A 27,684-nucleotide genomic window follows, 5' to 3' on the forward strand; every position below is an offset into this window, starting at 1 on the left:
TTTATAAATTGGTATTTTGTCATATCTTGGCCTGCCCGATGTCTCCCTTCACCCACTTTTCGATTGTCTGTCCCCCAGGGAGGAGGGCACATATAGTTCCTTGTAATCGGTTCCCCAGGTAATGTTTTCTATACACTGTGCAGTTTATCTCATTGGCTATTCACGATTACCTTGCAAGGCAGGTATACATTAAGAGAGTAGGAAACTGAGTATCAAGGAAGCAGCTAGATAACCCACTAAATGCTACAAAATAAATGAGTGGTTTCCTTACTCCTCAGAAATGGCACATAAGACTTTAAAATATCCATAGCATCAAAACTGACTCCATGCATTCTCTTGTATCTCAGGGTACAACTGGACTCCATAAGTACTACAGAGTAGACTGGGACTCCATAAGGTTTTAAAAGAATATTTTTTTCAAAAGCAGATTGCCAGCCCTTTCTACAATGGTGCCTATGAGTGCATTCATATCACAAATCTTTTGATTAGCAGCTCAGTGCTTCACCATTGGCCTCATCCAGTGATGCCTAGTCCTAGCATAGCACATATAATTATAAACTATAGTTTATAGTTATGTATGAGTCATCTTGCACAAGCTCTACACTGTAAAGGAAGTTCTAACATGACAATGTATATAGAAACGTACAGTATTTATTTATACACCTGCTACTGCAAGTGGAAAAATTGGCTTAATGTATGGAGTTAGCATGTAGAAAGAACCATTTTCAGAACTGAATGGAGGGTCTACAGTCATACATACCAACTGGGTTCAAAGCCCAGTTTTGCCTAATCCATGAGAGAATGGGGACTTTACGTAAGTACCTGAAACTTCACCGTGACAAACGAAAAGGATTAATAACACTATGTACTTTATAGAACTATGAGTATTACATGAAATATTGCATGCAGAATAGCCTTTTAAATGAATGTTAGTGGACATTTCTCTTCTGACTTTTAAGGTCACTAATCTCATGGACTATGGTATTTCTTGAAACTTGCAAAGCTTTTCAAGGAAAATGTTAGGAATATTTTTCATGATGCTTCTCGTTTGAAGCCTTGGTGGTGTGGCTGTGAACCACAGGTAAGGAGTTTGAACCTAGCAGCTGCTCCTCTCAGGAAAGATAAAGCTCTTTACTGCTTTTAATTTACTATCTAGTTAGTGGGCGTGGTGTTTTCATTTGTTTACTATACAGTTCGTGATTTTCCTCTTCCTTCCCTTCCCTTCAAGAGTCATGGTGGCATAGTGAGTGATGAGTTGGACTGCTAATTCTGCCGAGAGAGAAATGGCATTCTGCTGCATTAAAGGTTTATAGGCTCCGAAACCCACAGGAGGCGTTCTACCATGTCCTATAGCATCACTGGAACAAGAACTCAATGGCAGTTTCGTTTTCTGTGTTAGTTCCCTCCCATGTGTGGCCAACATTGATGAACATCACTTTCTTCAAATAAACCTTTTGGTTTGGATAATATGATATTAGTCCTTTTGTAATCAATTGATTCATCCCAGACTAATGTCCCACTAGAGGAGCTCTGATGCGGGAGTGGTTACAAGTTAGATGGCTAACGACATGGCCCCTAGTTCTGACAAGGAGAAAGACTGAGGTTTCTATTCCTGTTAAGAGTTACAGTTTGGAAAGTCACTGAAGCAGCTCTAACCTCTCTTATAGGCTTACTATAAGTACACATCTAATGGATAAAATGGTAATGTCCTACAAGTTCATGCATGTTATAAGGCGTTCGGCATTTTCATGATTCTTTAAATTAGCCAAATATTCTAATGTGTGTATGTACAATAATGTTTATCCATTTGACTATTAATAGGTACTGAGGTTAATTCTATATTTTGGCTATTGCTAATAATTAAATTTATGGTCTCAGAAACCTACAGAAGACATTCTACTTTGTCCTTTAGGGTCTCTGTAAGTCAGAATTGACTGAATGAAAGGAAGAAATAGTTATTTGCATAAAAACTCAAAGTAGAATAGGAAAAAATAGGGAAAACGTTAAAACTGAGAATCTGAGAGAAAGGAAATTATGGAGACAAAGGTAGAGATGAGAAAAGATGTGAATGTAAAATGGGATGATTAATTTGTTACCTTAAATTTTAATTTAATGGTACCTGACATATCTAACCACTAATTTCAAAATGTACTAAATTTACCTCATAACAATGAAAACAATTCTCCAAATCTCCATGTAACATTTCTTTGAGAGAATTATTTTATTGTTTCCCTCTTACACTTTTGAGTGATTAGAGAAAATTAAATAAACTAAAAAGAAGCAGAATTGGTAAAACAAAAAATGAGAACATAATTTATTTTTGTCCCCTCTGATAATGAATCATATGTTGGGAAGCGATCACGCTAAAGGTTTTTAAAAATGAAAGAAAAAAAGAAGTACATGATCTCAATTGTACCTTACAAATCCGGCTAGACCAAAGGATGTACACTGGTACAGATAGGAACCAGAAACACAGGGAATCCAGAAGAGATAATCCCTTCAGGACCAGTGGTGAGAGTGGCGATAGCGGAGGGTGGAGGGAAGGTGGAGTAGAAAAGGGGAATCTATTATAAGGATCTATATAGAACCTCCTCCCTGGGGGATGGACAACAGGGAAGTGGGTGAAGGGAGACATTGGACATATGACAAAATAATAATAAATTGACCAAATATGACAAAATAATTTCTAAATTATCAAGGGTTCATGAGGGAAGGGGGAGCAGGGAGGGAGGGGCAAAAAGTGAGGAGCTGATATCAAGGCCTCAAGTAGAAAGTAAATGTTTTGAGAATGATAAGGGCAACAAATGTACACATATGCTTGACAAAATGGATGTATGTATGGATTATGATAAGAATTGTATGAGCCCCTAATAAAATTATTTTTTTAAAATAAGTACATTTAAATCCTGAACTAACAATAAACAATCCAAGTCTTCTTTTAAGTCAAGAAGTGAGCTCTGGCAGCACTGCTAGATAAGCATTGGATTGGGAACTACAGTAGAACCCTGGTACTTGACCGCATCAGTACTGGACATAATCGGATTCCGATGCAAAACGTCGAGAACTTTTTGCATCAGAGCTCAAACAAAACATTGCTATCCAACCCGACACAAGTGATTTTTGTAAACAAAAGCAGTTCGTGTTTCAGTAACTCAGCGTTAGTTGGTGTTAGTATGTGTTGTTTAAACCTTTTGTACTGTGTTCCAAGTGTTTTGCTATAATTTTCTTGGGTTTGTGGCATTTTGTACTGTTTTTGGATAAAAAACATGGGTCCTAAGAAAGAGTTTTTGTTGAAAAGAACCATCATGATCAGGAACTGGTTAACCATGTTATCAATATTGTTGATAATTCAGTAAACCCAATTAAAAAACAGTTAAGGAAATGCCAACAGCAGATCACATTAGACAGATTTTTTTTGGTGGGGGGGCAGGCTTGAAAGCCAGGCAGGTCTTAATGAAGAAAGACAAAAAGGGATAAAATTCTGAAAAGCAGCTGCAAGTTGATTTTAAGGAAGGGGATTCCCCTTCTAAATGACAACTTTCTCTCATCAGTCTCAAGTTATGGGCCATACTGTAGTTGTTAAAAACTTTTTTTTTAATGTTGTGTTCCTTATTTAAATTATATTATCTCACTCTGAATTTATTTACTTTGAAATTTCTGTATAATGGTTTATATAAAAAGGCAAGGTTAGGGTACAAACTTGGTGGTCAAGAATGGATTAATCAGTTTTCCGTTATTTCTTATGGGGAAAATTAATTCGGAACTTGACTGCATCGCATCTCGACGCTCCTTCTGGAATGGATTAGCATCGAGGCCTGGGGTTCTACTGTAGCAAGTTAACAGTTGAAACTCACCACGCCACCCCACCCATCCCATGGGTCAGAGATGAAGCTAGCTGTGCCTGTACAGATTTACAAAGTCTCTGGAGCAGGATATAGGGTCACCAGCAATCTGAATCAACTGGATACAAGTGGGTACTGGGTGTGAAGTCAAGATAGTATTGCTTGAAGAAAATGTCAATTTTATATGTTGGCTTAATTAACATGAGGTGTTTCAATAAACATAAGTGAAACTGAGACTTTGTATTCAGATATTTTGATCGAATTGTTACAGTCTGGAGTGAGGTGGGGATCACGTCCCTGATATAAAAGTATATGTATTCATTACAAGTTGTCACTTTTAACTTGGTAAGTAAAGATAGTGGATACAACTTGTAATATTTCACTCAAGCTTAGATATATGAAAACATGTAATGCTTAAATACGCAGAGTTAAGCCAACGTGCAAATGAGTAGTTAAGACTATAGATACATGGATTAGGTTTGACCTACTAAGTAACAACAGACTCTCAGTCAGTGAGACTAATACACATTCATGGATTAGAGACTTGAATTATTAAGGCACAGAATTTGTTCATTAGCATCCCCCCCTCAAATAAGATAATTATATGTCTATGAAATATGTCTCTCTCTGGTCTTAAAAGGTTTGTTTTGGTTCTAAGAAAAATTTACACTAGCAGGAAACATAAACGTAAAAGCAATTTTAAAAAAATCAATATCCATCCAAAGATAGACCCAATAAAATGCATCACTAAATACAGGTACCTTTACTAGGCAAAAGTTCAAGGATGCAGGTCTAAGTTTCATTTCCTAAAGCTTTACAATCTGCTTCTAATATTGAGTTTAAAATAAGGAAAAGACAAAAGGAGACTTCAACATTAATAAACACTACAAGCTACTAATAAATGCATTTGGCTTGGGATTAATAAAGAGACCATAAATCTACCCAACTACTCCATTTACCTAATTTTGCATTATGCAAGTTCACTTAAAAATTAGCATACCCTGAGCATTTTCCCAACGAGCATATTAGTTAGGAAATAGCTAGAACACCCACGGCTGGTGAAATAGATGGCTTTCTTCCTGCCCTCAGGAAGCTAGAAACAGGTTGAGGAGACCAAAGAGAACATTTAAAAGGAACTCAAAAGGCATTTAGAAAGCAAACTGTACTCATTAATAGAATACATATTAAGAAAATGGAAGGCTCCTCTCAAGCATAGTTAGCTCTCTTCAGTATTCTCAAAGCTGACATCCGGAATAATTAGGAGTGAACCCAACATTGTGAAAAAGGTTAAGTGCTGTGATCAGTGCCCGCACAGGCACATGCTTAAGACCATGTTATTCATGTACAGGTGAAGACAACTACATTTTCCAGACTGCAACACATGTACAATTCAAAAATAATATGGTTCAAACTTACTGAACATTGAGTTCAAAATCCATGCAGTTAGATGGTAGATGAACAGGTATGTAAAATAGTAGCAATAGAAACCTGAGAGCAGTTGTTACAATCAATAACGTGACAGGCATTTTTCATTTAAGGCAAACATAATTCTATAGAATTCATAAATTTGGCATAAGTGTTAAATACTTTACAGAATTTCACATTGATGAAAGCCAGAATCTCAAGATTCAGAACTTAGAGAGAGAAAATAGAAATTCTATGCAGCTGAAAAGTGTGGGGAAAAATACATCATGAATTTTTTGCCATACTGTTCATGTATGTTGTAGGAAGTTTCCACCAGAGTTTTCGGTTCTTACCTTCAGAAGGGGCTAATTTGGAAATGCTACCTTCCTACCAAAACGTTAAGCCTATATATTCTACTCACCATGGCAAAAGGCAGTCCTTGGGTCTTCTGTCTTGGTTACCCTGAATTAACGGCATCACCATGCAGTCTTAAGTGGGACTTTTACTGCTCCTCTGGGGCACTATGTCTAGTTTCAAAATGGTCATCCACAAAAAGATAATTCCAAAATTGATATTTCAGAGTACACCTTTTTTTTGAGAAAGAAAAAAACATGCCTACACTAACATTTTAAACATTTACTATATGGACTTTTCATTGAAGAAATTCATTATTCAAAAACTAAGGGAGGGCACACAGATAAACTTAAGCCAGGAAAAACACACAGCACCCAACTAGCTGCCAAGAGAACAAAAAGGACCTCTTACCTCAAGCAAATGCATTTATAACTTGTAGTTAGTTTTTATATGTTTATTTGTCTATTTTTCATCTCTATTGTACTCTACAGCAAAATTGAATGTGGAATAACATTATCAATGGTGTTTACTATATTTATTGGTAAGAGATGACAAATAATTGAATACAACCCTGAGCTGCAAACTAAATAATGCCTGCCACTGTAATATGTGATCATTATCAGTAGTGATACAAATGATCACAAAAACTATGTGTGCCATATCCGAATACAATTTAAAATACTGCAGGTTTACTAATTCAATTGTTACAATAAATCTATGGGATAGGTACTAGTGTTTCCTGTTTAGAAATGTGGAGATGGTGATATTATATTTCCTCAAGAAAAAGGATCCCTATCACTGCTAAAAAGCTGGCTCTTTGAAGCCGTCTAGGAACCCTACTGGTATACTGGTTAAGTCTTGGGATACTCACTGCAAAGTCAACAATTCAAAACCACAAGCTGCTCAGCAGGGGTTTGTGGCTAAAGAGGGAGGAGGCTTTTTCCTACCACAAAGAGTTAGACTTCAACACGCAATGGCAATTAGAGTCTGTACTATAGGGTCCATAAGGGTTGCAATCAAATCAATGGCAGTGAGTATTCTTTATTTTGTTTCATTTGAAACTCATAAGCTGTTGTATGGAAAAACACTATGGCAGAGCAGCCTGAATTTGGTGAAGAGTTGCAGCCTTAGAAAACCCATGAGGTAGCATGTTCTATGGGTCAATATGAGTCAGAATCAACTCATTGCCAAGTTTTTATTTTGGTCCCCAAGACGTTGCCAGTTCGGAAGTGATGAAACTAAAATTTTAACCCATGCAATCCAACTCAAGAGTCTGAGTTTCTATTTTTCTTTCTGTAACTAAACCAAGCCCATGTTTCAGGGCAAAATTACAGTTCATAATTTTCAATATATGGAATCCTACAGATGAGATCACCAAGTCGTTCTTTCAAGCAGCTGTCCTTGGGGAATTCAAACTAACAACATTTTGGTTAGTAGCTAATCACAAACTGTTGATTACACTCAGAGACTTAACAAATAACACAACTTTTCTAATTAATCCAATAAGAATTGCTAGTAAAGGTCTCTGGCTGATACAAATGATTTGTATTCTACGAGTAACCTGAAGTTTAGGGGTTCAAACCCAACCAGCAGAGTCAGGGAAAAAACTTATGGCACTCTGTTTCTGAAAACAAAAACAAAAAGAGCAGCCAAGAACACTTCTTTATGGAACAGTTCTAGACTAGAATCTGTGAGGTCACCATGAGTCGAAACTGTCATGGACTGCTAAGAGAACGTCCAGAGTGCGCCTTAGAGACACAGATGGCAAAATTTCGTCTTACAAACTTTGGACATATTATCAGGAGAGATCAGTAACTGGAAAAAGGATATCTTGCCTGGTAAAGTGGAGGGGCAGCTGAAATGAGGAAGTTCATCAAAGAGATGTCTAGGCAGCGCAGCTGCAACAGTGGCCCCAGGGATAAGAATGATTGTAAGGATGGCACAGGATCAGACGGGGTATCCTGTTGTACACAGGGTTGCAATGGGTGGGAATTGACTCGATGGTGCCACCTGGCGACAGGAGCTGGTGTTGACTCCACAACAATGGCCTTGTGTTGTCAATTTATTTGCTAGTATATCTTTGTTTCACTTTTTATCATGAAGCGCTGCTAAAAGGCTTAAGGGATAAACAGAGTAGTGAAGTTCACTATTTTTTATTCTATTATAAAGAGCTACTTCAGAGAAAATACACATTAAACAATTTTTTATATAGACTATCAAAGGCAATCAGAAAATTAATACATGAGTTTGGGGTTCATTCAACAGCAAAATGGCAACAAGAATCTATCATGTAACTTTGAAGGAACATAATTTCACACATAAAATAATTAATATATCCTCTATAAACAGATGATTCTCACTTTTTCCTGTCCTTATGGGGAAAAGAATAGAAATGAGTTGATCTCTCTAATGAAACTATCATTTTTTCCCTGAAGTCAAAAGTATACTCAACACACCATGACAGAAAACATGTGGTAAAACAGATTTGGGTATTCTTTCTCTTTTTTTCTTCCTTCCTTCCTTTCTTTTCTTTCTTTTGTGCTAAATGACACTGAACAGAGCATATCCACACATTCAACAGGGAAATATCACAAAAGTTAAAGGTTATTTATTTACTGTTGTCCAATCGTCTTACTTTATTAGCAAAGCATTAAGCTCCAATCATAGAAACTAGACACTAAGGTTGTCCATCAAGGAAAAGAGCATCTGCTTTTCCTATTTAAAAAGTTGTCATTTAACTATGAATATGATCTAATGAAAAATGAAGCAAGCATTCCTAGACAATGACATTTGTGAAAATAAAAGCAGGCATTACTCAAAAATAGTTGGATGCCAACTTTAATCTTTTTAGCACTACATTTACAATCTTCCCTTCAGTGTTTACGCTCCCCATTGAAACATTTCAAAGAAGAAAGAGAAAAAGTCTAACATTTGGCATCATCAAAATGATAACAATCTTCAGTTAAAATAAGAAAATCCAACAAAGTTCACAAGACACTGAAGATAATTAACAAAATGATGACTATTGAAGTAGGGGCATGACTGTAGTCCTACCGAGAGATAAGGCAATGATAGCTCAATATCTTGCCCACACCTATGAAATTATAAGGTGGGAAAAAAGCTCATTGACTCTGGGGAAATGAAGGACCATTGTATTCGCAGATCTTTGAGACTTTGAAGCGTATGTGTGAACCTGAGTGACCAAAATAGGCTCACGATTCCCCTTAAGCTATGCCAAGTTTATAGGGTTGAATTCTTCAATGAAAACCTTTTTGAAAATCCTAGTACTTGGGAAGTCATACCTAAGCTTCAAGTTGTTCAATGTGAATTAAAACCTCATTTATACTACATTAAAAGGCTTAGGGTAAGTATACATCCAGGCTTCTCTGATAGTAAGGCAACTTATCTAACTCCTAGACACCATAAACATGTTATCTCCAAAGAAGTATAAGTTTGAAATAATTCTCCATGTACTACAATATGGCATTGATGTGGATAAAAATGTTATGAGGGCCACATCTGACTTCCTCTGGCTTCAGAAGGGAAAGGAATCTATCTCCACACCAGTTCAAGGCCAAATAAGGCAGAGGTCTGATATGTTATGACTTCACTCTCTACCCTTATGTCTCCCTATTCGGATACCAAGAGTTCCACCCATGGTACTACATCACAAACAATCTTCAGGATTATAAGGAATGTACCAAGTTACCACAAGCCAGGGTCAAAAAAGATTGTGGACAGTCTTTGGACTACAGCAATAACTCTCCACTCTCTCACTGTCCATCAGCATCTCAGCCAAAAGATCCTTGGCTTCTGCCTTCATAAGCCAAGAAACCCTCCCTCTGCTCTGCCTCACAGTCACATAGTCTTGACATTGCCCTTCTGCTCCGCCTCTTGATCTCTTTGCCTCATTCTCTTGTCAAAGTGTGGCCTAGCCTCTGCTGCTTTTGATAATGCAGACAAGGATTTTGAATGTGCTCCGCTAGTTGCTCTTCTTCCCTAATGACCTTTGGAATTCCCCTTTTCAGCTTTTGAGATGTTTCAGTCTTATGGCTAAGGGAATGGTAACATTGAGCAATCCCTGAATTAGAATCCTCTTTACCTTAACTGCATGGTGCCACCCATTCATTTGGTGGGGTTATAGAGAAAGGGATAGAATGGTTATATTTAATTTCAACTCAGCACATTGTGTATGCATTCACCTTTGATAGATAGATAACAGTGGAGGAAGAGAAAGCACCTTGGGTATATGGGTAACCTATGAATTGTCTAATCGTTATTGTCAGCTAACATAGTAATCCAGAGATACATTGATATATTGCTCATTATATTTGTTTCAATATTAGGTTTTCAAAACACTATGTTTATTATACTCATGTCCTAAAAGTGGGTCCAGAAGAAAAACAATCACCATATAACAACACCAATCATTGTTTAGTTGAGAAGTACAAATCCGAATAGCAATGAAGTATATTGCAGTGAACAGTGAGTAGGAAAATGTGATGCTTTATTGTCATCATTGTGTGGCTTTATACATTTAGAATATGACTTTACAGATCCAATTATTAGCACCTAAAGTCAGTATCAAAAATACATTAAGGTGAACTTAATTATAAATGCTTTTAAAATACCCACATATTTCCATCTCATATAATTAAGTGATAGTTAGGTTTTGTTGTGCCAACATGGTGCCTATAAGAAGATATTGGTAGAGTTCAGCCTGTTAACTAGGTTGCAGCTTGATGAACATTTTGGGGGGTACAACTGAGATAAATGGCTCTCTCTCCCTGCTGGTAGGACCAGAGCACTGCCTGACGTGTGCTGTGCTATCTGTGGGCCTAGACTAAGGTGGACAGGGTAGCAGTGTGGTGCTGCTCCATGGTGAGGTGCCACTCCCCCTTGCTGGTCTGCTGCCCATAGGCCAACTCCCCTCTTCATATCACCACTGCATATACCACACCTCCAGCCAGCCACTTCACATCGCTACACCATGGAGCTCCACCACAACCTGCTTGGCAACTCTGCTCTACTGGCCTCTGCTACACCTCACTACCTCATTTTTCATCTGTGTGCTTCCTTGGCCTTGGGTGAGTGGCCTCTTGAATTAGAAAGATCTTCAGTATATTAACTGCCCACAAAAATGAGTTGGACTGAGCTTTCTGTACAGCTGTGTGGATTAACTTGCTGTCATATTCCTTTTCACTATATAAACTTATCCATATATATATTCCTGGTTTTGCTTCTCTAGAGAACTCTGGCTAACACAGACTATACACCAAATTACTAGGGATGACATAAGTATGGCAATTACAATTCTATTAAGTAAGAATTGTAACTGTTACCACTAAGTTTTGACTCTTAACACACTCTAATTAAGGAAATATTTACTGAATTAGTGGATGTTACTAAGAAAAATAATGAGAAAAATCTGGCCTTATCAGTAGACAATTTCTTTGAAAATGTGACAGTATTGTTAGTGAGAATTCAACCACCTAGTTAATTTCTGTCAACATTTTACTGACAGAAATACCCTAATAGAACCCTGGACCTTCAATAAAGAGTTCAAATGCATCAAGCACGAATCATTCAGTATTTTTCAAAAGCTTACAATAGCAATTTTGACATTTTACAAGGTCATTTTTCAAAAGCATAAATGAATAAAGGTTTCATTTTATAAAATCACTAACATAACTTGTTAAATTACATAAAATTTAATTTAATAAGATGAATCATATTCAATGCTGTATTTACTATTATCCAAAAATATGACAAAAAAATTTATTTTAAAAATGGTCACTTCTAACCACTTTACTTTAGTGTGACTGATGCTGTCCTACAGCAGAGTTGTTACTGGAGAATTAAGTTCCAGATTTCAGATTCTCAGCCAGTAGTCTGATGGCATTTTATATCTGGGTGAACACTGTTAATGCCGTTAGATACCATCAAGTCAATTCCTACTTTGTAGCATACCATATTTCCAAGGGTTTTCGTAGCAGAAACTATGAAACCATATCACCAGTAGTTTGAATGGACCCAAAGCTACTGAATGGGTTCAAGTTTCCAACCTTTGCATTAGGATCTAAGACCAGGGATTCTTCTAGATGAATTTTTTTTAAAAAGACAAAGCCTTCCTACTTCCTGAAATATTTTTCTGCCCTGGCTTCTGTGATACTATATTTTCCTGATTTTATTTCTTTCGGCATTTCTCTTGCTGCCTGCTTTTTGTCTCTCTACAACACATCTCTTGGTGATTTGATCCATTATGGAAGTTTTGTAGATGAACTATATCTCTCTCTCCGTTTTCTTTTACATACAGATATTCTCCTGAGCTCTAGGTTTCTACATCCAGCCACTCAAGGAACACAGCTACTTGTATCTGAAACTTAGAATACCTGAACCATGTTTTGATTTTCCAGAGCTCAGTAAAGAGCACTATAATTTTCCTGACTATATAAATCAGATACATGGGAATAATGGTAAACTTTTCTTTCTTCCTGTCTCTCACCTCCATAAGTTTCATATGCCACAAACAAACTTGGCACAAGGATGGGAAGTTTTTTTTCTGTTGTACACTGGGCTGCTTTGAATCCAAACGGACACAATAGGCCTGAACAATAGTAATTTACTTTCTAAATATTTAACTCAAAACTTTATTTCTGCACTACCACTACCTATTCTCAAGTGGAACTCTCACTTTATAAAAACCCTCCTAAGCTATTACAAAACCCCCTTTAAGTGCTTCCCCATCAATCCTTCACTTTTCTACAAAATACAGAATTTTAAATTGCAATATGATTATACCACAGTAAACCTCTAATTAAAAATCCATTAAAGGCTACCTAAGAGCCACAGTTAAAAAAAAAATCATTTACCAAGTGACTTCATCCTGCCTTTTGAGTGATCTTCCCCATGACCTTTATACCACCCAATGTTCCAACAAAATATTTTATGCATTACTTGCCAAGTAAGTTACATATGATCACACCTACCCTTGTTCATGTATTTTCCTCTTCCTTGAATGTCCTTCTCTTCTTTTTGGAGTTGAGGGGGGATGGAGAACAAGCTACATTTACCTTAAATCCCAAATCAAATATTATTTTTTGTCAGTAAACTTCTGTATCCATCTTTATTCTTTAATAATAAGAATATTATTTTCTCTTTATGTCACTGACTCCGTTGTATTATAGCTATTAGTTTATGTCTATCACGTGGCATCTTCATTGATTGTTGTTGTTGTTGTTGTTGTTGTTAAGAGTCCTCAATCAGAATATATTCAACAGAATGAAACTGCCCAGACCTGTGCGATCCTTCCAATTTTTGTTATGCATGAGCCCATTATTGCAGTCACTGTGTCAATCAATCTGAGCTCCTCAAGGTTCAAGGCTATTGTTTATGTTTGTTCACTGAACAAGGGCGTCTACATTACAGTTCAGCTACAATGTGAAATTTGCTCAAAGCTATACTTGTAGAGATATGCTCCCACAGGCTTATATACCCACACAGAAGAACTGCCCACTTCTAATTCACACAGTAGTGCTCAATAGCTTTGAGACTGCAAGTCTAAAGGATGGGAAGCCACTGAACATGATTCTAGTGGCGTTTATTCTCTATTCTCCTCTCCAAGTATATTGTGTTTGGAGTTGCTCTACTCTTTCCCATATGTTATTTTTCCCTTAGCAGCAGGATGCTAATTTCCACTAAAGGTGCTTAGTTATTTGTCTGTGTTGAGAATAAGGCAAATGTTCCCTGAAGAGTTATATTTGCTATAATTACTATGTCAATATCACTGGAGTCTAGAAAATATCTCAGCATTTTCTCTCTTTTCTCAGCTGCTTCTTCCTTCACAAGGCAGTATCTTTAATTAAAATTTGTTCACCTCCTGACCTTGAAGTAAATGATTATAGTCTTGTTCATTTTTTTTAAAGTCAATTTAAATAAATAAGCATGGCTGGTGAAGGTTGTGAAAGAAACTAATAGTTCACACTTCCAATGCATTTATTGTGCCAAGCAATGTTATTAATTGTCTTACATGCTTTAACTTATTATATCTTTTTAGTAACCCGTTGAAGTTATCATTATTAGTCCCATTTAATAGATGAGGAAAATGAGGCACTGAAAAAAATATTCACAAGCAGGCTACGATGAACACAGAGAATAAATTGTGGAATACAATTGGAAATGGGACATTCTGTTTCATGATCTCTTTTTATTGTGCTATAATTTATGAATTTGCTAATTGACTCAATATCATTATCTCTTTAATCTCTCATCAAGCTTTACAATAAATCATCATTTATATTTCCCCTGCTATTCACAAGGGATAAAATAACATCAGATTAGTAGTTATAAATGCTTTTCCATTCAATCAATATAATAATTCTTGAAAGTGTAACATTATAAAAGCTGCCTTTCCACAATAGATGATTAGATGAAGCATCAGTATATAAATGTGTGTTTGACTGTGATCCATAAACAACACAGGAAGTTAAACAAAAAGTATTGTTAGTATAACCAATTCATACATGCATGGGTTTATTCTAAATAAAATGTGTATATAAGCATGTCTCTGGTGTTTGAGAAGATTATCACATAGAGAAGTTACATTATATCCTTGATGAAATTCTCTAACACTTTCACAAATGAAATTCACTAGAGTGAAGCAAGCAAGAGTCTGAACACAAAGATACTGCTGGGGTTTCTTTCCCTCCAGTTCTCTCAAATTAGCCACCTCAGAAGAGCAGTCTTGCCACTTCTTTTTATTCTATTAATTGTAGGGGAGAATATTTTGATTACCCGTATCTAACAGGTGGTTACTGGCTTTCATGAGTTCTACTGTACGATGATGCTAAAATACCTATCTGCTAAATTGAAATAAAGTCGAATGTCACAACTGAAGATACATCAACATCTAGCTAAATTGCGGTCAAACCACCTTAAATCCCAGCTGTTAGGTTTTCAGAGCGATGCAGTGCTTAAGTGCTTGGAAGGCCAGTGGTTGGAACCCACCAACTGTTCTACAGGAGAAAGGTGTAGTATCCCGTTTTTCTTTTCTTTCTTTTTCTAAATCATTTTATTGGGGGCTTGTACAGCGCTTATCACAATCCATTCATGCATCCATTGTGTCAAGCACATTTGTACATTTGTTTCCCTCATCATCCCCAAAACATTTGCTTTCTACTTGAGTCCTTGGTATCAGCTCCTCATTCCCTGGCCCCTCCCTGGCCAGCCTCATGAATACTTGATAATTTATAAATTATTATTAGGTCATGTCTTACACTGTCTGATATCTCCCTTCACCCACTTTTCTGTTACACATCCCCTAGGGAGGGGATTATATGTAGATCCTTGCGATCCGTTTTCCCCTTTCTAACCCACCTTCCCTCCATCTTCCAGGTATCGCCACTCTCAGCACTGGTCCTGAAGGGATCATCTGTCCTGGATTCCCAGTGTACATCCTCTGCTCTAACCGGATTTGCAAGGTAGAATTGGGATCATGATAGGGTGGGGAGGAAGCATTTAAGACCTAGAGGAAAGTTGCATGTTTGCTACCCTGCACCCTGACTGGATCATCTCCTCCCTGCGACCCTTCTGTAAGGGGATGTCCAGTTGTCTACAGATGGGCTTTAGATCCCTACTCCGCACTGTCCCTCATTCTCAGTGATATGATTTTTTTATCTTTGATGCCTGATACCTGATCCATTCGACACCTTGTGGTCTCACAGGCTGGTGTGCTTCTTCCACGTGGGCTTTGTTGCTTCTGAGCTGGATGGCCCCTTGTTTACCTTCAAGCCTTTAAGACCCCAGGCACTATACCTTTTGATAGCTGGGCACCATCAGCTTTCTTCACCACATTTGCTTATTCACCCGCTTTGTCTTCAGCGATTGTGTTGGGAAGGTGAGCATCATGGAATGTCAATTTAATAGAACAAAGTGTTCTTGCATTGAGGAAGTACTTGAGTGGAGACCCAATGTCCATCTGCTACCTTAATACTAAACCTATAAATATATGCACATAGACCTATTTCCCCATCATCATATATAAATATATTTGCATATGTACATGTCTTTATCTAGACCTCTATAAATGCCCTTTTCCTCCCAGCTCTTTCCTCTATTTCCCTTGATTTTCCTCCTGTCCCACTATCATGCTCAGTCCCCACCAGTATTTCAGCACTTCCTCTTTGTTACATTCCCCTTGATCATGCCCTACCAGGTCTCCCACCCCCACCTCACCACCAATTTTGGATCACTTGTTTTTCCCTTGTCCCTGGGTTTGTTAACACTCTTCCTTTCCCCCACCTCCCCGTCTCCCATGTCCCCCCGGAACCGTTGGTCCTATTATTTTCTAAAGGATTCCAAAACCATACCCACTGTCATTGATTGGATTCCAATTTATAGCGACCTTATAGGACAGAGCAAACTGTTCCCTGGTGTTTCTGAGGCTGCAAATGTACATGGAGGAAGACTATGGTACCTTTCTCCTGTGATCTGTGGTGCTTTCAGTAAGCAGCCCAATGCTTACCCACTAGGGCTCTACACCAAACCGTACGGTTTTAGAAACCCCACGAGAGAGTTTGTTCTGTTCTATCCTAGAGGATCCTATAAGCCTGAATTGACATGACAGCAACAAATTGCACTTGAATTTTGGAATCAACAATCCCATTTGCTTTAACTAATTCTACTCACACTATAGGACTAGATTATAAGACAAATGGCTGCTTAAACACAAAATAGCAGACAATGAAAAGAAAGTCTGTTCTTATCTATAATAAATAATAAGTACAGTTAAACTATTTCAATATTTATAAGCAAAATTTTTTGGCCAAACACACCCCCACACACCATTTGGCCATATCCATAATAATTAATAAATATTGTTTTTCCCTCAAAACCCTACAAGCAGGAAAAGGAATAACATTATAAAACATCTTCGAGAAAGAGTATTATTTCAATCCAGAAAGAGAATTTTGGTATAAGGTGCTTCAAGCCATTTAGTAAAAGGTCCAAAAGGAACGACCTACATTTCATTATGAACTCCAAGAGGTTTTTATCAGTACAATTTCAGTGCCCCTCAGTAACACAAATAATGTAAAGACTTTGCTTAGATCATAGATTTAGTTGAAATTGGGATAAAATTTTCTCCAGAAAAAAACTGTTCACTTTGTAATTAATTCACCCCTAGTAAACAGTATGACCTCACTTAAGAGGAAATCAAAAGACAGACTTAGAGGTGCACTGTTCTTTTGAACACAGAGTTGAGCACAGACCAATAAATAGGGTTTGTTTTAAAGTCAAATCAAAAGAAACACAAACCCCTAGAGTTGAAGCAAAGGTTAATGTTAAAGCAATGTATTCTATTTCTGTGTACAAATACTGAATTCAAGCTGCATTGTACCTTTGAAATATTAATATTTTACAACCAAAGGCACAATCAATGCTCTTGGAAGCAGCAGTCAAGAAATCAAATGATGCTTTGCATTCAGCAGATATGCTACAAGAGGCTTCTTTAAAATGTTACCGAGTAAAGATGTCACTTTGAGGACTAAAGTGCACCTGACCCAAGCCATGGTATTTGTGATAATAATTTCTTTTGTAAGACTTAATACTACACTAGTAGAAGGAGTTGGAGAGTGAAAAACTCCCCCAAAGTCTAACTCTTCCATGGTGTCATTCAACTGCATTTCCCATCCAAACATCCCTTGAATACATTCCCTTACTTTTCTGAGTTATGTGAATTGCTGGGATATCCCACAAAGCTCAGTTAACTTCAAGGAAATGCCTGATAAGGTGGTTGTTGCTGTTCAGTGTAAAACCTGAAGACCAGGAGAGGCTAAGTCAGATGGTGGGGCTGGGGCTACAGGATGTGATCCACTACCTGGCTTTTCTCAGGGGGCTCATTTTCTATGCAGCATGAAGATATTGTAGGGAATCCTGTACACAATTATTCACAGACAAATCCTATCAGTATCTTTCCCTACCTTACCACCAACCCCATACAGGGAGAGGCAGTTTTGGTGGGCGTTAAATAGTGAAGTCAAGGTTCACCAAAATATAATAACTTATTCTTCACGCAAAGACTGTGTCAAATTACATATAAATAACCTGGAGCCTCTGGTAAGATGTTTCCAGTAGGCATTCACCTCCTACTCATCTAAATCAGCCGGGCTTTGTACTAGGCCACCCAAGAAAGCTCTCTTTCTCCTCTCAGCTGTAGCCTACAATCCCTTACATCAATTGTAAGTAGCAGTATACAAAGACTGTAGTCCAAGTCATACCATTGACTAAGGTCAGATCTCAATCTTATCCCATTCCTGTATGCGAGCAGGTAATGCCCTCCAAAATGGGACAAAAGTCACAGATACAAGAAATCCAGAATTATTACAAATCACATAAGGGATTACGGCTGGGAGGACCATATTAATTGAGTATAACTCGCTATTTTCAATCTTTTCACATACACGTGGAAACTGGACAATTAATAAATAAAACCAAAGAAGAATCGATGTATTCAAATTATGGAAATATTTAAAGTGCCAAAGAATATTCAAATCTGTCTTGGAGAATGACCAAAAAACTCCTAATAAGCGAGGATGGTAAGTATTCATCTCTCATACTTTGAACATGCTAGCAAGAGCGATCAGATGCAGCAGAAGAACATCATGCTTTGCAAAGCAGAGGGTCACCAAAATGGAGGAAGACCCTTGAGGAGTTAGATTGGCACAATGGTTGCAACCATGGGCTCAAATATAGCAAATACCACACAATTGGTACTGATTCAGTACCACTTAACAACCACAACAACATCCAAAGAGTTTTACTTCCGCTTTCAAATTGTTTTAATGCTCTTACCATTTTTCCTATCCGTAGTATCTTCCTCAGACCTTTTCTAATACAGTGGCACCAATACTATGTTTATAAGACAGTATTTGGAGGGGGCTGTCCTAATCCTAAACTTAGGAGTCATTTTTGATTTATTGCTTTTTCTTATACAGTGATTTTTATCCATTAAGTCTCTCCAAAAAATGGATTGACACATTGGCTGCAACAACAAGCTCAAACATAATTATTGTGAGAACGGTGCAGGACCTGTTTGGTTCTGCTGTGCACAGGGACACTCTGAGTTGGAACCAACTCAATGGCACCTAGCAACAATCACATACCATAATTTCTATGAAAGACTATTTTCTTCATCTTAAATAAAGCACAAAAAAAACAGTAGGAAAAACATATGCATCTTCTTAAAGAAAAAAATCAATGACCAATTCTGTGAGTCAAATGCCTAAGGAGGTGTCTAGTGTATTATACTACTATTAATAATATTTACACCAACCTTAGATTTTCTGTTATGGGACAGACTATCTTCACTATTTTAAAACTTCAAATGCAGATACAATCCAAAGACCACTTGACTATGTACACTTATTCATCAGATTGTTTTTCTGGAGACAATCAGCAGATACATTTAAAAATAGCCCGGGAATAAGAGAATAAGTAAGCAGAAGTTCTCTAGAATATACTGCCCAGTTAAGCCACACAGATTAAGCATGTGAAAACAACAAACATGAACATATTAATAATTTGGGTTGCAACAGATTTGTAAAGATAATAGGAATAATCACAAAGGGGACCTAAAATAAAAATATAGAGATACTCACATAACAACACAAGATATGCAAAATCTATTTTTACCACTGAGAATTCAGAGCTACTATTTTTGTGGGTCACAGGTATAATGGAGCATTAAGCATTCTGTGAAAACTAGCAGTGTATGACATATGATAGAAATTCAATACATATTTGTGGAATAAGCAAATAAAGCCAGGAAGACAGCCTCAGTGGCTGCTTAGGAGAACTGCTAGAATAATGGTGTTATCTCATTTCTACAGCGGATTACTGTTTAGGTAAGACAACATTACTTATTAACACCTGAACACAAAATGTAGCTCCCAATACTAGACCATCATTTGATCCATCACGTGTGAATCAAAGAAACCTGTGCTGATTATGCAAGAATCTTGAACCCGGTAAAGAGGAAGGAAATGTGCAAGTCTAAGGAAAATTGACAGAAAGAAAGTTATTTTATAAAGTTTAGTTACATTGATTTTAGGCTTAAAATGTCTGCAAAATCTAGAAAATGTTGTCTCTTGCTAAAATTTAGTCTGAATGAAGGTTAGATGCAATGGAGACTTCTGTTGAGTGTCTCTTCAAAAATGTACTGTCCACAATCAGCAAATTCTACAGAGTCATTACTTAATATACTGACATTAAATTTGGTAAATGGTTTCTTTAACTTATACCTGGTGCCTTAATTAAAATTAACTGTGGTCTATTTCTACTGGTAAACAGCTGTCTAATATTACACATTCAATTATTTCCCACATCCACATGGTAAGGGAAACAGGTTGCTTTAATTCTATAAATTTTAGGATACAGGTCTGTATGAATGAATGAACCATGCTGGTTCAGTCAGGCAAGTGTTGGACTGCTAACAGCAAGGTCAATGGTTTAAAACCATCAGCAGTTCTGTGGATAAAGGTAAGCCTATTTGTTCCCATAAAGATTTATAGCCTCAGAAACCCTTATAGGGGAGCTGTGAGTTGCAATCTACTCAATGGCAATGAGTTGGGATCTATTCGAGTGAAGTTATGAAAATAGTCATTCCTTAAGTATTTTATTTATGCTATGCAAATATAAATAATTCACTTCCATTTCCTTTACAAAGTGTCTAATGATTGATTTCAATATAAGTAATAAATTGATGTTCAAAAAGCAACCATTCTCCTGACTCCTATGTCTTCGGAACTATGTTACTTCTTACATGTAAAGTTGAATGTCATTAACGGTAGTGATAAGACTGAAATGTGCTCAAAGTTCTGAATCGAATTCCAGATAATTATTGATAGGTCTTATTATTAATATAGATGAAAAAACACATGCTCTTAACATCACCAGGTATTAAAGCTGATTTATATAACCATATTACTTTCTGATGATTCCACTTTCAACAATGCCATTATCAATCTTTTAATAAGTCTCTAATTTAAAATGGAAAAGTAGATAACATATGAAGGGTATGCCTTAGGACAGCAAGCATTTTAGTTAGACATAATTGATGGACATGATGCGGAACTGTATTTATAAATGATCATACATTTTACATAAACAAAAATAAATAACACAGCACACTTTCTATTTAAATAACAAATCTAACCAAAAAAAGTTACAGTATTAAGCTTCCAAAATCCTATTACATGATTTATACCTTTTCAATTATTTTTTTAAAAAATGCAATCTATTCAAAACCTTATAGAAACACATTTTGATAAATTGACATATTGATGCCTTTCACCCAGTCAAAAAGGCATGCTGTCATGCCTGCAACTTCTACACACAGTCACCTTTTAGCAGCCATTTGAAAATGACCTAGGAACATAAAATTCGACATTTCAAAACACTATAAGCAATCTATTATTATTTACAATAGAGAAAAGATCATGTACTTTAGGGACTTAGATTAGCATTAGTAGGAGTCACAGGAACTGGAGGCTTACATGGAACAAAAGCTTACTACTGAGTCAATCTGATTTTCACCCCCGATTCAGACACTCTTCTCTGTTGACAAAGTTCATTTTTGCTTCAGCCAACAAAAACTCATAAAATGAATATAGCGCAGTATGCCCTTATCATTGATTAAATTGTGTCCACCTCAAGATATCTGATGATTATCAATCATTTAGTAGTTATGTAATGGTATAGTTTGGCAGTTTAATGATACAATTACACCCTGTGATGATGCCTGATGTAATACTGTGATCTGCTGTAACTCTTAAACTCTAAGATGTTAATAAGCCATGATTAGAAGCAGTTCCCTTAAAGGAAGAGATTATAAACTATAAGATTAGGTTGTATTTTGAGTATTTTTTAGATGAAAAGAGATTAAATAAACCAATAGAAATCTGAGAGACCTACCACCCACGAAAGAAAAAAACTGTGTGTACAGAGTGTCCTTTGGGCTCAGGATCCCTGAGTTGACAACCTCCTAGACCCAGGAGTAGACACAAGCAAATCTGCAAGGCATGCTGGGATCACAGTTGCTGAAATGCAGCAGGGTCTATCCCCAAAGGAAACAGAGTGAGAAAGCCCTCCCCTAGAGCTAAACTTCCATCCTCCTAAACTGTGATAGAGTACATTTCTATTTGTTAGAGCCCTCACTTGTAGTATTTCTGCTACAGAAACACTAGATAACTAAAATAGAACCCCTTATTTTAGTACAGACTATGGTAAGGAAAAATTATATAAATATATAAAAATCAAGACATTGATAATGAGACTTCAAACCCTCATTTTGATCCTAACGGTGAAATAAAATTGTAAAACACAGAACTTGTTTTTGATGGAATTCTGGACTTTATCTGTCCATTTCCTATCGAATAGTTTTCATAAGAAGAACTATTTGATAATAACGAATACCCAATCAGAGAAACGACAACAGCAACTTATATTAAAGATTTACATTCCTTTCCCAAATTGCAAATAGTGTCTCTGCAAGCTTTAATTCTAGATTTGTTGGTGTAATGGATGAATTAAAACTGTTCAGAGTTAGATATGATCCAGAGATACAGAAATGCATAAAGTACAGCAATTCTCCCACAGCTAGCTTATATTTCTGATCCAGACCCTCTTCTCCATTGTCAAACTCATTTTTGCTTCAGCCAACAAAAGCTCATAAAATGAATCTAGCACAGTTAATAAACTCATTCTACATGTATTTATTACAACTCAAATTAACTAAATCAATTCTGAGCCCTGGAACCCAAAGAACAATATCATTATTGCTAGAAAAAGAAATAATTGAGATAAAGTAATTAAGCTAATCTCTAAATAGTTTTCCAAATTAAATAGTATCTAAAACACAAATGTCCACTACATCTCATATAAATGTATAGAACCATATAGTAACGGTCTGCTTTATATAACCGAAGAAAACTATAGGACCCAAAAGAACACCTGTATAATAACATGTGTGCCAAAGACCAAGAATTTTTTTCTTTCTGGTAACAAAAGTTTCAGATAACTTTTGAAAATTCTTTAAAAAATCCAAGTGGAAGATATGACAAGATCTTTTTTTTAAATTCTGATTCCTGGCCTCAGATTAAACACATATTCCTCAGTTAAAGAAAGTAGCGTATTATGAACACCTCAGGACTACTGGTGAGAGTGGTGATACCAGGAGGGCGAAGGGAAGGTGAGGGAAAAAGAGGGGAACCTACTACAAGGATCTACATATAACCTCCTCCCTCGGGGACAGACAGCGGAGAAGTGGGTGAAGAGAGACGTCAGGCAGTGTAAGATATGACAAAATAATAATAATTTATAAATTATCAAGGGTTCATGGGGGAGAGGGGAGCAAAGAAGGAGCTGATATTAAGGGCTCAAGTAGAAAGCAAATGTTTTGAGAATGATGAGGGCAACAAATGCACAAAACTGCTTGACACAATGGCTGTATGTATGCATTGTGATAAGAGTTGTACGAGCCCTCAATAAAATGTTTTTTTAAAAATACTATGAAAATACTTAATTGCTTTTCTCTATGAAAACAATAGAATATGTGTACATGTACGCACACACTCACATGGCTGACTGGATGTGTTCTCTGGAAATAGTAAAAAATTCTTACACTGACTGAGGTTTTTCTTTGTTTTACTTTGTTGTTGTTGTTGTTTTCTGTTATTGTCTAGGGGGGTTCATTATACTTTTCTGTATATGAATTCTAGGATAGATACATTTATAGAGACAGTGCTTTGCATTAATGGTTCTTTAGGGGTTTGGCAGGGCAGGTTGGGAGGAAATAGGGACCTAATAACCATAAGTAAAAGAAAGAAGAAAAAATTATAAAATTCATTGTGACTATGATTGTATAACAACTTTTAATATGATTGAATTATTGAATTATATAATATATGAAATATATGCCCAAAAAACTATTACAAAGAAACCCACAGGACAATTCCTTCTATTCCATTCTACCCTTTTGAGTCACTATGTGTAGGGGCAGAAAAAATATTCTTACATTGCAATGGATCACTTACATGTGCCTTTTCTCACCAAGGACTTTTAATTCCCATATAACTACTGGCTAGGGCTATGTAAATGAGGTACATATGTCCCTTAGAGGGAACTGGATGACTTGCTAATAACGGAAATAAGGTACACATTACCCTTGTAAGGGGACTCCTAATGAAGGCACTGGTCAGTTTGCCAGCCAATCAGAAGTGGGCAAGGGTGGGGAGCACAGTACTACTAAGAAGAGGTGAGAGTGGAGCGATTCCTTTGGACCAAGGATCTCTGCACAAAGACTGTCCTAGACCCAGGAGAGAGAGAACAGACGTCTGCCACATGGGAGACAGGGCAGGATGGGGAGAAATGGCGGAAAGAGTACCAGGCACCTAACATAGTAGTTTTCCTGGCCAAGAATTAGGAAGTTAGAGAGGATCTGCCAACCTAGAGAGCAACAGAGCTGAATGCATTAAAGGAGAAATCTTCCAGGTGGTATGTGGTGCCCCTAAGAATTGGTGGTGAACTAAAGACCTTTGACAAAAGTAGAGCAGAGGGCAAGCTGAAAGACCAAGGTGCGGAGGTTCAGCTAGAGCTCAATCTACAAGCGTGACTTAGCAAGGGCTGTCCAGATGGAAAAACTGTATTCTAAGTCATTTCTGATCCTGAATGTTAACTTATTACTTCACGAAGAAACTACACCATCCAGTTTGCTCTATGAGTTGTGTGTGCAATACATAATCTAACTCAGCATGGAAGTAGTGAGTACTATGGGAAAGATGGCTAGTGTCCGAAATGGTAAATTGTTTTCAAGTAGAGGTATGCGTGGCTTCTTCACATAGGAATCAGCCTTGCATTAATGATGCTGATAATGATTCTCTGCACTCTTTTTGATAAGGAAGTCCAAAACCTCCAAGATGCTATTTTTATAGTTCAAAAGGAATTTTTTAGCTAAAGTATGCTTTAGCGTCTCTCTCTGTCTCCACTAAGGCCGTCATCTTACTCTTGCAGTGTGCTGGTGTTTGCCGACCCTCCCTGCTTCAGATTTCCCATCAGCATGAATCCAGAAAAGTTAACCAGGCATCAGGCTGGGGTTCCAATTGGGGGCAAGGACAGAGCTCGCAAAAAGAAGGTAGTACACAGAACAGCTACAGCTGATGACATAAAATGTGAGAGGTCTCTTTGAAAATTGGCTGTGAATAATAAATCTGGTTTGGAAGAGGTGAACATGATTCAAGATGATGGGATAGTTCTCCATTTCAACAACCCCAAGGTCCAAGCTTCCCTCTCTGCTAACGTATTTGCTATTAGTGAACATGCAGAAACCAAACCAATCACAGCAATGCTTCCTGAGATGTTAAGACAGCTTAGAAAATGACCTGAACAGTTCCCAAGGCAAATGTGGGAGGGCAAAACACCAAAGCCAGAAGCCATTGATGAGGAAAATGATAATGTTCAAGATCTCATAGAAATGTTTGATGAGGCCTCAAAGAACGAAGCTAAGGAAAATCTTTTGTGGTTTTTGGAAGCTGGCATGGACTAGAGTTAACAGATCAGCTATGTGGTTCCAAAGTTTGAAAGACACAGAGAACATTAACTGTAATTAGTTCAAGAATATGTATACTTTGTGTATTAATAACGTAGGGTTCAGCAGTTTTGATCATTTGATTTTCATTTTGCACATCCAGGATCTAATATTTGGGTCAACATGTGCAATATTGGTGCAGTATGAGGGCATTTGATTCTTGATTTTTTTGGTTTAGTTTTTTGGTTGGGGAGTTTTTAGTGTGTGTATGTGTGTGTGTGTTCACGGTGAAGAGCAAACTGGAAACACGGTTCTTTTTATCCTTCCCTTTTGCTTAGTAGAAATAAAACCATTCTTTACCCCCTCCTACCCCATATTATGCTCTAGTCAGTAATATTTTCTAAAAGGGTTTAATGTCCTCAAATCCTATCCAATCTAAGAAATTATTTTCCCAGGATTTTATCTTTGCATATTGTGTTTAGGCCCAAAAATGGATTTAAAAAATGCATATAGTGGCAAGTCAAATGATTATAAATATAATGCATGTGTTTAAATAATGATACAGGATTTTGGAACAATACTCTGATCTATTGTTTAGATAGGTTAACATTTTATAATACAATCAATTATTAAAATACTTGAAATGTCAGCATTGAGAAAACAAAAGCATGGGAGAACTGAATCAAAATGCCTATAATTAAAACGGATGTGATCAGATACTCGGAGAACAAATAGTAAGTAAAACCATGGATAGCACTGATAGCATCTTTATTATTTCTATTAAAAGAACAAAAAGTATCTACTCACACCAGCTTCTCCATTCAAAGAAAATTACAAATACCCTAATAGCATCACATGTCACAGAGTAGTTACTTTTGTTGACTGTCTGTTAAAAGCAATCACCCAAGAGGAAACAACACATTTCTCACACATTGCCAAGAGCATGTTATCAGTCTATTCTTATCACATTAAGCCAGACATTCTCCAGTCTCAGTAAGCCATTCTAGTGTAGGGGATATTGATAAGTCACAACACTTATAGTTGGCATTGGAATGCATCACATATTTTGCTTTGGCTCCTATTAACTTAATTTAATTAAAAATTACACTCCTCAAAGCAGTATCAACTGATGACAGGGAGGAGGATGAAATAATGCTAGGAAGCAAGGAGAAATCAGATTAGCATTTGCATTTGGCCACTGTGCAACCAAAAGCAGTCCTTGGGAAACAGGGAAAACGTAACAAAGAGGAACTTAAATATATTTTGGACCCTTTCCAGATTAGTTTTCTTGTGAGAATTATGTTTCAGAGACTGTGAACAATTATTTTTTTGGTGGGAAATTGATTAATTCACTGTTTCTTTATGAATATACTTTTATTGTGTCTGTTTAACAGAAAGACATTGATGCTCTCTATAAACGAGGTAGAATGGGGTAGGCAAGAATAAAAATACACAGGCCCGCATGGAACAACATATCAGCCTGTGTGATCACGAGGTGTAGAACGGATCACTGAAGACAAATGGGTGCATAAGCAAATGTGGCGAAGAAAGCTGATGGTGCCCGGCTATCAAAAAGTATAGTGTCTGGGGTCTTAAAGGCTTGAAGGGAATCAAGCGGCCATCAAGCTCAGAAGCAACAAAGTCCACATGGAAGAAGCACACCAGCCTATGCAACCACGAGGTGTCAAAGGGATCAGGTATAAGGCATCATCAGATCAAAAAATCTTACCATAGTGAATGATGGGGGGAGTGCAGAGTGGAGACCCAAAGCCCATTAGTAGGCCACTGGAGATCCCCTTGCAGAGGGGTCTCGGGGAGGAGATGAGCCAGTCAGGGTGCGATGTAACAATGATGAAAAATACAACTTTCCTCTAGTTCCTAAAGGTTTCCTCCCCGCTCCCACTACCATGACTCGAATTCAACCTTGCAAGTCTGGCTAGACCAGAGGATGTACACTGGTACAGATAGGAACTGAAAATACAGGGAATCCAGGGCGGATGAGTCCTACAGGACCAGTGGTGTGAGTGGTGAAACAGGGAGGGTAGAGGGAGAGTGGGTAGGAAAGAGGGAACCGATTACAAGGAACTATATGTGACCTCCTCCCTGGGGGACAGACAACCGAAAAGTGGGTGAAGGGAGACGTCGGACAGGGCAAGATATGACAAAAGAACAATTTATAAACTATCAAGGGCTCATTAGGGAGGCGGGAGTGGGGAGGAAGGGAAAAAAGAAGAACCAAAGGCCAGGGGTTAAAGGGAAAAAAAAATGTTTTGAGAATGATGTACAAATGCGCTTTACACAATCGGTGTGTGTATGGATTGTGATAAGAGTTGTATGAGCCCCTAATAAAATGATTAAAAAGAAAAATACATGGCCAGAATTCACACAGAAAGAACATACACTTGACCTGTCATATGAGGAGGGCCTGGCATGAAAATTTTGATATTAAGGCTTCAATAAGTACAATGACACTACATATAGTACAGTGTAGTGTTTAATAGCACA

At 37.2% G+C, this 27,684-nt stretch overlaps 1 protein-coding gene and 1 pseudogene across 2 annotated transcripts in view; one reads left to right on the forward strand and one right to left on the reverse strand.

Moving 5' to 3' along the window:
* Window positions 1-27,684, reverse strand: part of DIAPH2 (diaphanous related formin 2) — a 982,643-nt gene that overhangs the window by 660,064 nt on the left and 294,895 nt on the right. The gene's annotated exons all lie outside the window — the stretch shown is intronic.
* On the forward strand, window positions 24,712-25,197 carry LOC105979394 (annotated as a pseudogene).

This window comes from Echinops telfairi, unplaced genomic scaffold, assembly GCF_000313985.2.
Source record: "Echinops telfairi isolate 266 unplaced genomic scaffold, ASM31398v2 ScPeMD7_44;HRSCAF=162, whole genome shotgun sequence".
In the NCBI taxonomy this organism is placed as follows: Eukaryota; Metazoa; Chordata; class Mammalia; order Afrosoricida; family Tenrecidae; genus Echinops; species Echinops telfairi.